Genomic DNA, 9,718 nt, shown 5'->3' on the forward strand with positions numbered 1-9,718 from the left:
GAACCTTCTCTGAGGCCTCAGTTGAACAGAGGCCTCTCTTTCTCTCCTGAGGCTCCAGAGAGAGAAGGAGACCAGGCTCCTTGGGCCAAAAGGAAGGAAGTGTGTCTCTTTGTGTGTCTTTTGTGTCTCTTTTCTGAGATGGTTTTCTTATTACACAGCTCTGCTCCTTCTGGGGAACATGGGTTTTAAAATGGATCAGAAATTGGGAGGATAGTTTTAATACAAGCCTTATTATTATTCTTCACAAACATTGGGCTTTGGCTACTATTCCTGTTTTTAATAACTGTTTTAATAACTGTCCAGTAATTTAATGGTATTTTATTTTGAATGGGAGGGTTAGGAAGGGTTTGGGATATCATGAAGCATGTTTTTATTGTATTGTATGGATATTTTTTTATTGTAAACTGCTAAAAGGTGGCCATTCTTGTGTAGTAATTGTCTTGTGTTAACTCCCACAACAGCCTTGTAAGGTAGGCTTCGTAGGCTCCTAGAGCTGGAAGGGAGCCCCAAGGGCCAAACAGTCAGCCCCATTCTGCCCTCCAAGTCCTCCGAAGTGATGGCCATCCAGCCAGAGACTCCTCCATTGCATTCTGCCCTCCAAGTCCTCCGAAGAGATGGCCATCCAGCCAGAGACTCCTCCAATGCTCTTTGAGGCAGCGTCTACCATAGATTTGCTAAGAGGTCATGGGGCCCACAGTCCCTAGGGACCCCACTGATCTGACCCCATCCCCTGCCAAGGTGGGAAATGCTATACATTAGGTATTTTTCCACAAAACCAAAGCAGAGGAAAAGCTTTCTTTAAAACATTATCTCTCACAAAATGGATGAACAGAAATCCTCAGCTCCCCCTTGAACTGGGCCTTCTCCGTAAGACTAGGGTTGCCATTAGTCAGGGCCTCCAAACCGGGACAAATGTAGGACAAAATTTTCAAATGTAGGACCTATTTTTTGGGGGGTCCTACATTTGAAAAAGAGCCTCGCTGAGGGGAGGATTCCTTCTCCGCTTGGGCTCCATTCACGGAGCCCAAGCAGAGAAGGAATCTTCCCCCAGGGAGGCATTCTTTTCCCCTTGGACTCCGTTTTTGCCAACGGAGCCCAAGGGAAAAAGAATCCCTCCGCTCAGCGAGGATTCCTTCTCCGCTTGGGCTCCGTTCACGGAGGCCAAGCGGAGAAGGAATCCGCTCCCTTTCCCGGCCTCTGTGGAGGCTTGGCCTTCACAGAGGCCGGGAAAGAGGGAGGAGAGCGCCCGCGGCGATCGCGGCGATCGCGGGCGGCCCCCTCCCCTTCCCGGCCTCTGTGGAGGCTTGGCCTTCACAGAGGCCGGGAAAGAGCCAGGAGCGCACCCGCGATCGCCGCGATCGCGAGCGGCCCCCCTCCCCTTCCCGGCCTCTGTGGAGGCTTGGCCTTCACAGAGGCCGGGAAAGAGCCAGGAGCGCGCCCGCGATCGCCGCGATCGCGGGCAGCCCCCTCCCTTTCCCGGCCTCTGTGGAGGCTTGGCCTTCACAGAGGCCTGGAAAGAGGGAGGAGAGCCAGGCCACCTCCCTCGGCGGCGGAGGCCAAGCAGGGAAGGGGCCTCGCTCATGCGAGGCTCCTTTCCCTGCCTGGCGTCCGTCGCAGGGGGGGGTGTCCCGGGGGCGGGGCCAAACCGGGGCGGGACCGTGCGGACCCGCCCCAAACTGGGAAAGTCCCGCCCCCAGGCGGGATATGGCATCCCTACGTAAGACTGTTTTGGGGCAGAAGTGGGGCTGTGCCACAGGAGAGGTGATCAATGCAGGGAGGATTCAGAAGACAAAATGTCAGCAGCCGCTTTGTACCCCTGCACCCATTGGGAAGGGAATATAGCCCAGTGGTTGGAGCAGCTGCTTTGCATGGAGAAACTCTGAAGGTCTGGCTTCCCAGCCTCTCCCTCCCTTTTCTGGACCCTAACACTACCCCTGGAGACCCACGGCTGGCCCTCCCTCTGGACCACATCCCCCTATCGGGGAAGAGACCCTCAAGCAGGGTGACCAGATGTCCTCCCCAGAAAGGAGGACAAGGCACTGCAAAGTGGAAGACATTCAAGGAAAATGGAGAGCGTGACCAAATAAAAGCTAAAAACCTTCAGAGAAATGTACATTCATGCTTCTTAGTCAGGCTAAAAACAGATGACCTTTTGGGCCTCCTCCTGGACAGCAGGCTGAAATGTAGGACATGTCCTGGGAAAGGAGGACAACTGGTCAGCCTGCCCTCAAGGATCTGCCTGCATTTAAACTGCCATTTCTGCTTCCCCCTGGAAACACCTTTCCTTCTCCACAAAGTCCTCCAGCAAGATTTCCTCTTTTGCTTTGGCTCAGGACGAGAAGGCAAAGCAAGGCCTTGCAGAGATTGTTGGACTGCAGTTCCCAGCATCCCCCACCAGAACATCCCTCAGACCCCTATGGAGCCCTCTCTCCTGCTCCAGGGGAGCCTTGGCATCCCCCAGGACTCAGGACAAGGCAGCCTCTGGGAGCAAAGAAAGAGCAACTTTATCCATAGGATCCCAACATTTATAAGCTTGACTGGAAATTTTCGTGTACATTATTGATATTCCCATGACTTCATTTAGTGTGTATTTTAACAGTCAACAATACAGCCTTTAATTTAGTCCTCTTTAGTCAGTCCCTTTACATAAAATGCACCAAAAGGGAGGCATCTCATTCTGGGAAGTGCAGTCTCCAACAGTCCTGCAGCTGGAACTGTATCGGTCTGAAATCCTCAGTTGCTCAAGGCTGCTTCTCAACGGTCAGGACTCTGTAGTAGGGCTGTAGTAGGGGACCCAATCTACTCCTGTCAGTCCCATAGATATTGATCTGCTCATGCTGTATTGAGTTTGTGCTGCCTATGTGTTGAAGGCAGTGGTTGGATGGGGAGAAAATATTAATATCTTTTACTGTTGATTGTATTGAGGGAGAGGGATCAGGTTTCTACTTTCAATAGAAGCATCAGGATAATTTTTAGGTGTTGTTGTGGTTTGGAAATCATGTTTGGGCTCCCTTCCTATTTTGGGGCCCTTTCATCCTCCATTAAGGGTTCCCTGAAGGCCTCCAACTGCCAAGCAGCAGAGGCGGCCATTTTGTGTTCTAGCGGCCATTTTGTGCTGCTTGTGACTGTGGGAATAATGTTCCAGAACCTTCTCTGAGGCCTCTTCAGTTGAACCGAGAGGCTCCTGTTTCTCTCCCTGAGAAGAAGGAGACCAGACTCCTTGGGCCAAAAGAAAGGAAGTGTGTCCTTTTGTGTGTCTTTTCTGAGAGGGTTTTCTTACACAGCTCTGCTTCTACTGGGGAAAATGGGTTTTAAAAGGGATTAGAAATGGGAAGGATGGTTTTAATAGAAGCCTTGTTATTATTCCCAAACATCGGGCTTTGTCTTCTAAGGAGAGGCTTGCCCCCAAAACTAGCCCAAAAGTAGCTCCTTTGGGAGGTTTTAAAAGTCTCCTCAGTTTCCTTATTAAGAGATTTTCAGGCAAGTAGGAAGGTGCCAAACCAGACCATCTCATATTATTACCAAATAAACATAGAAACAAACAAGAACAACAAAAATAAGGATTAGACAGATAAGCAGACTGCTTTTCTTTTTTTTTTTTAAAGGAAAACCGTTATTAGGAAGGTAAAAACAAGACTTGGGTGCTTCTGCCCTTTTACAACTGACTCAGGCTGTATCTGCACTACAGAAATAATCCAGTTCTAAAGTGTGTTAACTCTCCTGGCTCCATCCTATGGAATCCTGGAATTAGTAGTGGTGTAAAGTGGTGTCAAAGTATCTTATTTCTGCAGTGTGGATGCAGCCTTGGGAAAGGGGCTGATGAGGGGGGAAAGCACTGAGGTTTCAGCGGATGATTTATTTATTTATTTATGATGCACCCATTTCACATCTAGCTACAGGGACATAACCAGGGCCCTCTCCAATTCCCCATCCCCTCATCCTTCACCACTCTAATAAGGCATGGAGTATCTTTTGTGTAGGGGATCTGCGGTGAATCTAGGCTAGGTCCAGGGGGCTTTGTTTGGAACAGAGGGGGGAAGGGGATATCCACCTCTGCATCAGCCCAAAGGAGGCATGTATCACTTGTGTATCTCACCAGCAGGATGCTGTTCTCTTTAGTCAACGTTATTTCCTGTTCTAGATCAGAGTCTGATTTGCCAATAATGTATTGTTTTTATCCATTGGGAAGAGCTTTCTTAATTGTCTGTAAAAGAACCATGAAAGATTATAACCCTGATCATTAGGATTTTCTCGTGTCTTTATTCTATAACCAGTTCTATCTATTTGGATTAATTCTTTATAGGAAATCCAATTTGTGTCATTTTTTGAATCTCTGGTCTCTTTTCGCAGGAACTTCATCTTGGCCCCCTTGGACACAGCTTTGGGGCACCTTTTGCTGGAAGTGACCCAAGTGCAAGACCACCAGGACCCCTGCCCACCTAATGGCCGACACAGAGGCCAAGCAGAGGGAGTTGGGCTCCAACAGAAAGAGGATGCAGAGATACAAGAACTCTTTGGTGAGTTGAGGTTCTTGACTATTAGTTTCATCTGTGTCACTGCTGGGCCAGCTCTTGAAAGCAGGCAGAGAACATACTCTCCCAATTTAGCAGAGACAGTCCTGGTTAATCCTCTGTCACCCCACTTTTTAAAATGTCCCGGTTGCTCTCTTATCCTCCCACTTTCCCCCTTCTCAGCTCACTTTAATTCCTGAGTGCCATTCAGTTTGCACCCCATCAACTCAAAAGTGGGGAAAGGAAAGAAGGAAGCGAGGTATTGCCCTTCCCAGGAGGCTGAAGCAAAAGCAAATTGCTGTGCTCTTCCTAGCTTGTGTGATCTTCCTCATAAACAACTTTGGCCATCTCCACCGCCTTCTGGATTGCTTGTCCACATGTGTATTGCTTTTCCAATCTGTGAAAAGTTGGGGGATATGGGAGAACATCTCTGGATCTAAATATGGGGTGGGCCCAGTGGCCCTGAAGCCCAGAGTGTTTCCCACAAATGTTTTTTTAATAATGACATTTGGTTCTAAAATTTGGCAAGAAATGGCTAAACGCACCATAAGTCTTTTGTGGCTAAATATACTATATGTGTTGGGATAGTCAGTATCTTAATCCATCCTCAGTATTCCAGACATGGCCTAAATTATATTTTTATTATATTGAAAGGATTCAGTACAAACTGATCTCACAGCCAGTAGCTTTTTTCTTGTGGACAGCATTTAAAATTTATTTCCTGGACTGAATTCTAAAGTGATGAAATAATATTTGGAGGCACCATGTTCTTTCCTCCCCTTTTGCTTAGTCACTCTGTGGATGAGGGCTATTTTCTGTTGCAGGTGACCTTTGCGGATGTGGCTGTATATTTCACTGAGGATGAATGGAAACTGTTGACGAAGAAGCAGAGACTGATGTACAATTATATAATGATGGAGAATTATGAGAATGTGGCCTCTGTGGGTAAGGAACTGGAATCCACCAGCATTACAGAATCATAGAGTTGGACTAGACCACAAGGGCCTTCCAGTTCAACCCACTTCTGCCATGCAGGAATACACATTCCAAGCACCATCCAGCCTCTGTTTAAAGACCTCCAAAGAAGAGGACTCCACTAAACTCTAAGAGAGTATATTCCACTGTGGAAGAGCTCTTACTACATAATTTATTACGGCACACAACAGTATGGCAGTGGGGAAGGGGAAAAGTTCAGTAGATCTTCATTCTCCCACTTCACCATAGAAATTCACTGGCTGACCTTGGGCAAGTCACTTGCTCTCAGCTTCAACTGCAACTCCTAGGTATTCCTTCATGGTAGGTTTTATCCATGGCAGAATTCCTGCTATTGCACTCCAACCTGCCCCTTCTTTTCTTTAGTGAGGCTCACACTCTCTCAGCCTCAGAGGCAGTACATGGCCAACTCTCTCTCTGCACCTCTCCCATGGTGATGGTAAGGGCCAAACCTATCATGCAATGATAACAATAATGGTAATAATAGGTAAGGAGAGTGCAGAACATCCATGAGTGAGAGAGTGTGACTTACCCAATGTCACCCTGTGGATTTACATGGCTGAGCTGAGATTAGAACTCTAGCCTCCCAGTTCACCATAGAAATTCACTGGTATTCCTTCATGGTAGGTTTTATCCATGGCAAAATTCCTGCCATCGCACCCCACTCTGCTCCTTCTTGAGGATTCCTGCTTGGCAGAAGAGCATTGCCACTTGGCACCCCACCCCTCCCCTTCTCATCTGTGAGGGCCACACTGTCTCAACTTCAGCGGCATCCCATGGCAAAACTCCTCTTTATGTCAAGAAAACCCTCAGTTTGTCCCATCTTCCAGTGCCATCCTGATGTTGAACAGGGGTCAGACTACATAGAATCATAGAATCATAGAATCATAGAATCATAGAGTTGGAAGAGACCACTAGGGCCATCCAGTCCAACCCCCTGCCATGCAGGAAATCCAATTCAAAGCATCCCTGACAGATGGCCATCCAGCCTCTGTTTAAAGACCTCCAAGGAAGGAGACTCTATCACCCTCCGAGGGAGTGCATTCCACTGTCGAACAGCCCTTACTGTCAGGAAGTTCCTCCTAATGTTCAGGTGGAATCTCTTTTCCTGTAGCTTGCATCCATTGTTCCGTGTCCTGTTCTCTGGAGCAGCAGAGAACAAGCTTGCTCCCTCTTCAATATGACATCCTTTCAAATATTTAAACAGGGCTATCATATCACCTCTTAACCTTCTTTTCTCCAGGCTAAACATCCCCTGCTCCCTAAGTCGTTCCTCATAGGGCATGGTTTCCAGACCCTTCACCATTTTTGTTGCCCTCCTTTGGACACGCTCCAGTTTCTCAATGTCCTTTCTGAATTGTGGTGCCCCGAACTGGACACAATATTCTAGGTGGGGCCTGACCAGAGCAGAATACAGTGGCACTATTACTTCTGTTGATCTAGACACTATACTTCTATTGATGCAGCCTAAAATAGCATTGGCCTTTTTAGCTGCCGCATCACACTGTTCACTCATGTTCAACTTGTGGTCTACTTGGACTCCTAGATCCCTTTCACACGTAGTTTCATTCAGCCAGGTGTCACCCATCCTATATCTGTGCATTTTATTTTTCCGCCCTAAGTGCAATACCTTACATTTCTCTGTGTTGAATTTCATTTTGTTAGCTTTGGCCCAGCTTTCTAGTCTATTCAGGTCAATTTGAATCTTGATCCTGTCCTCTGGGGTATTAGCTATTCCCCCTAATTTGGTATCATCTGCAAATTTGATAAGTATGCTCCCAATTCTGTCATCCAGGTCATTGATAAAGATGTTGAATAGCACTGGGCCCAGGACAGAGCCCTGTGGGACCCCACTGGTCACTTCTCTCCAGGATGAAAAGGAGCCATTGTTGAGCACCCTTTGGGTTCGGCCGGTCAATATTACTTCAAAGAAGAAGGGGGTTGGACTGGATGGTCCTTGAGGGTCCCCTCAACTCTACCATTTCTTGTTGGGGCTTTGATCATAGTTTATTTGTTGAGACTGGGTTCCCCCCCCCCCTTTTGTGTGTGTGCCTTCAGGTTTTTTTAAGCATAGGAATGGTCTTTAAACATCTGCCAAACTTCCTTTTGACACGGTAATTGAGTTTGAAATGCAAAGTAATTAGTATAATTATTCGACTTGTCTTTTATTGTCATTCGAGAAATCTGTGAAAAATATTTCGCTAGCTGCTGGAAGGGAGAGAAGAAATCACCTTTTGAAAGGGGGATTTGTGGAATGAATATTTTTTAAAGAAATTCTCATCGAGTTCTCAACGAATGAGAAGAAAAACATGGGTTTCTCAAATCACTAGTTACCTGCTCCTAATAATGCAAATAGTTGCAAGCTCTCCTCTCCGAGTTCCATGAACTTGACTATCTCTTGTACATACAATTCCAATCCAATCCACACCAATCCGCATGTGAGCTGTATACTGTTTTGGCTGTGAGTCATCTCCTGGAGCCAAACAGCATGAAGCATCCTCTGCAGTTAGCTTCCATCATGCCTTGGGCTCTGACTCAGGACTCTATGGCAGTCTCACAGGATATGATGCCACGTGTCAGTCAAAATATTTCTACACATGTTTAATAGAATATCCTTTGTCTGACTATCTGCTTCCACTGATTCCCTTAAGAAAATTCCCCTCCAATCTCTTCTTTGTTAACTCCTATAAGTAAGTATACAATCGTTCTATGGATTTAGGGGCATAAGCAGCAGGGCCATGCTTGGGGTTACTCACAGAAACTTTCTTAATTTTATCTCTAATAAGGAGGGGTTAATGAGAGCTAAATCATGGAGTAACACACTCCTCTCTTAACTCTGATTTTCAGTCTCATATGTCATTGTCTTTCTTTACAGAAGAACATTTGAGTCATGAGAGAGTCCACCCACGAAACAAGTCACATAAATGCCAGCATTGTGGGAAACATTTTGCTTACAAGTCAATTCTTATCATGCATCGGAGGGTCCATACAGGAGAGAAGCCGTACAAATGCCAGCATTGTGGGAAATGTTTTTCTATGAAGTCATACCTAGTGATACATCAGAGAGTCCACACAGGAGAGAAGCCATACAAATGCCAGCATTGTGGGAAATGTTTTTCTATGAAGTCATACCTAGAGATACATCAGAGAGGCCACACAGGAGAGAAGCCATACAAATGCCAGCATTGTGGGAAATGTTTTTCTATGAAGTCATACCTAGTGATACATCAGAGAGTCCACACAGGAGAGAAGCCGTACAAATGCCAGCATTGTGGGAAATGTTTTTCTATGAAGTCATACCTAGTGATACATCAGAGAGTCCACACAGGAAAGAAGCCATACAAATGCCAGCATTGTGGGAAATGTTTTTGTACGAAGTCACACCTAGTGATACATCAGAGAGTCCACACAGGAGAGAAGCCATACAAATGCCAGCATTGTGGGAAATTTTTTCTCAGAAGTCAAACCTAGTGACACATCAGAGAGTCCACACAGGAGAGAAGCCACACAAATGCCAGCATTGTGGGAAATGTTTTTATTCCAAGTCAAACCTAGTGACACATCAGAGAGTCCACACAGGAGAGAAGCCATACAAATGCCAGCATTGTGGGAAATGTTTTCCTCAGAAGTCACACCAAGTGAAACATCAGAGAGTCCACACAGGAGAGAAGCCACACAAATTCCAGAAATGAACTAACATTATATTTATCAAGAAGCAAAACAAAGAATATATTTTAAATCTTGTGGTGATAAGAAAAAGCCCTTGTGATTTCGTGTGTTAGGTTTGTGTGTCCATATGCCTGTTTATGTTTTTCATTTATATTTTGTTATTTTGAGGTTTTATTTGCCTTTATTATAGCTTATTGCTTTCATTTATAAATTTGAGTGGGGATCATGGTGGTGGAATAGGTTAGTTAAACAGAGGGGTGGGATTGGCTGCAGCTGGTTAGAATAGTTATGGGAATGATAGCATTTGGAATTTGTGGGATGTTGGCTGAAGAAAGTTGGGGACAGGCTTTAACAGAAAGGGCTAGTTTGTGGGAATGGCAAAGGGGGCCTTGTTATCTGTGGGACATAGACTGTGGGAATTGGAGGGAGGGGGCAGGTGTGGACAAGTGTGATGTTTTAGGTTTTGTGGTTTTAATGTTTGGTTTGGGGAAGGCAGCTCTGACTTAAACACTGAATTTCTGATTATGTGTTTGAAATAAAGTTTT

General features: G+C 46.0%; 1 pseudogene; it reads left to right on the forward strand.

The window, feature by feature from the left end:
- The window catches only part of LOC149301601 (uncharacterized), a 136,520-nt pseudogene extending 127,221 nt beyond the window's left edge, over window positions 1-9,299 (forward strand).
- Window positions 9,300-9,718: the final 419 nt, after the last annotated feature.

Source organism: Sceloporus occidentalis, unplaced genomic scaffold (assembly GCF_023333645.1).
Source record: "Sceloporus occidentalis isolate IW3139 unplaced genomic scaffold, rSceOcc1.0.p SCAF_21, whole genome shotgun sequence".
NCBI classification, from domain to species: Eukaryota; Metazoa; Chordata; class Lepidosauria; order Squamata; family Phrynosomatidae; genus Sceloporus; species Sceloporus occidentalis.